The sequence below is a fragment of the Muntiacus reevesi genome, chromosome 19, assembly GCF_963930625.1.
Source record: "Muntiacus reevesi chromosome 19, mMunRee1.1, whole genome shotgun sequence".
Taxonomy (NCBI): Eukaryota; Metazoa; Chordata; class Mammalia; order Artiodactyla; family Cervidae; genus Muntiacus; species Muntiacus reevesi.
In genome coordinates, this window is record NC_089267.1 from 12,987,503 (window position 1) to 12,991,003 (window position 3,501).

A 3,501-nucleotide genomic window follows, 5' to 3' on the forward strand; every position below is an offset into this window, starting at 1 on the left:
AGTCAACTAAAAAATCCTAGAATTTGTCTGAGAATCGATATTTAAGACATATATATGAAAGAAAACAAGCTGGACATTTGTTTATGAACATAAAGGAACAGAAAACAGTAAGATATCACTTTGAGGTTATTAAACAATTACTGAATGGTTAGGGCACTAAGGTATAATTTTTGAAGTGTTTACTTTCTGTGTTCTAGTTTCAGTTAAACATTTTTTCTCAATCTTTTTTTATGAACATAGTTATCAAATTCTCAATTCACTTAATCTTTCAAGTCCTCAGGATAAGAATCCCATGGAACAATTCCACAGGGAGCCAGACACATTTGCCCAGTCTTCTTGCCACGACCTCCCAGAGATTCTGCCTCTGCCACCCGCGGTGGGAAACTTGCCTGCTCATCCTTCAGGCCCAACCGGGTTCATGACTCAGCGTCTCCCCCCAGGGATTCTCATGATACTAAGGCCTGGAAGCTGTTGCTCTTGACTCTCTCTGCTTGTGAACGACTGTCACTCAGACTGATCTGTGACTCAGAGTCCTTCCAGGATTTTGGGTCGCCAACTGTGAACAGGGCTGAAGACAGAGTCCAGAAGAGCTGTCCTCATGTAGTTCTCCACATGGGGTCCTGTCTTGGGGGTGCCGGCCCCGAGGAGGAGAAACTAGACCCCGCTGAAGACGGAGGGGAGGCAAGGCTGCTGTGGCTCCAGGGTCACCAGCTTGTTCCATGAACAGATTACAAGCAACACGCTTACTTATACACTTACTCATCAAGCTGCTGCCTGGCACTGAGCAGACGGGCAAACATCACACATCATCCAAGAGGACGGTGGAGGCCACGCTTTCTGATTCATCTTCACTCCATAAACTGTCTAAATCGAGCATGCTTATTTATCATTCTGCCAAATAGACTGATTTTTATCTATAATTATTTTTTTAAAGTAAGAAACAGTGAGTCAACTGAAGAAAGGGCTCTGACCTTGAGCTAGGGAACTGTGACACTGAACTGAAAAAAGGGGCCTGTGTGAATAAGCCTGGCCCTTGCAGGACTGGACCCGGTCAGTGGACCTTCTTCAGAAAGTCTCTGCAGCTTCGCACACATTGCTCATAGATGGTCTCAAAGTCAGAGTTGTTACCCTAAGAGCGATCTTCAATAATGAGTTGTTTCTGTGGCTCATGGCTCCCAAATAGCTCAATTTTTGCTTTCAGGTTTTTAACTTGATAACTTTTTCTATTCAAATCTCTCCAATTGATTTCATCCATATATGGTACACCGTCAAAAGTGGCAGTCCTTTTAGGTAATCTGCTGGGCATATGACTCATGGGACTACCATGCTTTTTCATGGAAGCCTGTCCCCTGATAATCAGGAGGGTCTCCTAGTTCACACGTGGTTGTCAATGCATGGCTTATCCTCCAACTATCTGAAATGGTTTAATCAGTTACAGGTTTCCTAAAAAGTGCTTCTGCAACAGGTGATAGACAGATGTTACCCAGACACACAAAGAGCACCAATTTGCTCATCTGCTAGGACACCCTCCCTCACTCCAAGAAGTAATAATTAAGATGCTTGAATGAATGACATTCTTGCCTTTGCATTAAACTGAAATTAAAGGCAGCAAGTCTTCAGTTCCCAGCCAATTTAGTTATTACGTTTATCAGAGTTTAACAAACTCTAAGAATAGGAGAATTGTGCCTAAGTTCAGTTTTATTTTCTTATGTGGTATTTTTGTTAGGACACAGTTTTGAAGTTTGTGAAAACTCTTTTAATTTGAGGGCCTTAGTTATCAAATGGCCAAATCTATATGTTTGGCCAACAGAGAGAAAACGGAACTCTTTCAATTCAGAAATTTTAGCCACAGTCATCATTGAATAATGTCTCCAGAACTTTTTACTTATCTTTGTATAAAGAAGCAGATATAAAAATGTTTACATTTAATGAATGCTTTTTTTGGATTCTCTTTGAAATGGATCCTTTTCACTTTGCTAGAGCTTAAAATTTCTTAGACTTAAAGTGTATACTTATTTTCTAGTCCTCTATTGTCAGGGTAGGTTTTATATCATCTTTTTTGTTTCTTTTTTCTTTTGTACTTTTTAATTTGTTTTGTGGCTTGTGATTGATGGGTAAGTATTTCTTAGAAATTTGGGGAATAGAATGATGCAGATTATTTGGAATAGATATTAATTATTGCTCAAAGAAACCCACATTCCACTTCAGACTTCTGAGGTCTGCCCACCTTCAATCATGTTATTTCAGACATGAGAGTTTAAATTCAAGATAGAATAAAGATAAGTAAAAGAAATAATTTATATAAGTAAAGAATACTTTCTACTTAGTGTCTATGTTGTCCATCTGATAGAAGGACATACATTAGAATACTTAACTATTAAATAAGAAATAACTTGCCCTTCACATCAAATTGAATAGCTATAGGTTCAAATTAGAGATTTTTGGCTAAATATTATTCTCTTTGATTCATATCTCTTAACCACAGGCGTGTGTGTATCTTTATGCACACTATATGTCTGTTGTCTGTTACTATGGGCTGAAGACTAAAAACCATGTTATTAAACTTCTTCAACCCTAGAATTCCCTGAGGCTAAGAAGGGAATTAGGGACCTCCACTGTCCCAGGAAAGTGTTCACCTACTTTTAAAACTATTTTGCTGCTCTCTGATATATGGGTGTATTCATTTCAGATTTCATGAAGCCCTTGGACTCAACTGTCTCCATGTTTTCATTTGAAGCCATTCTCATGATTTACAAACCACATGTTCGTGCTCCAGGCAGGGTTAATTCATTGTCTTCATACCTTATGTAGAAGCCTTGGTGTCAGTCACACCACAAAACCTCACAAGGATGAAGTCAGTTTGTTCTGAGTAGCACAGTGCTAGGAGAAACTTTTCATTATGTTCCCTACAGTTCTTTAAACAACTGAAACATGGTTCATCCATAACTAATTCCTATGATTTACAATGCTGAGGGTTTTAACAACAATATTTGCTGAATAGTACTGTAAGTTTAACAACCTCTTACTTCTAATTTGAGAATATTTGCATTCCAGATGAGAAATTATACTAATAGAAAAGTTTTATTTTAAAAATATAAATTACATAGAAACATATTAATGAAAATAAACAGATTTTTCTCCATAAAGTTAATGCGATTCTGAAAGTTTAAGGATTTATATTTCTCTATGCATTATAATGTTTTTAATTCAGTTTTTCCTAACTAATGAAAAATAGAATTCAAATAACAGAATCTAAATCTCAGAATTTTAGATATTGCAATGTTTTGCTTTGACAATTTTTACAATTATTACAATGTTCCACAATAATAGAAGTACCTAAGGGAAAAAATGTACCTAAGGTGAGGTTAATAGAGATGAACTGAATTTCCACAAATGTGATAAAGAATTGGTAGAAATGTAAGGATATTAAAATCATAAGAAAGATTTATCTAGTCAGCAATGTATGACCTCAAATATAACATTTGCATATGTGTTTTACAA

The 3,501-nt window shown here is 36.8% G+C and overlaps 1 pseudogene; it reads right to left on the bottom strand.

Annotated features, from left to right (window-relative positions):
* Positions 1-1,051: 1,051 nt before the first annotated feature.
* On the bottom strand, positions 1,052-2,763 carry LOC136150930 (low molecular weight phosphotyrosine protein phosphatase pseudogene; annotated as a pseudogene).
* Between the last annotated feature and the right edge of the window lie 738 nt (positions 2,764-3,501).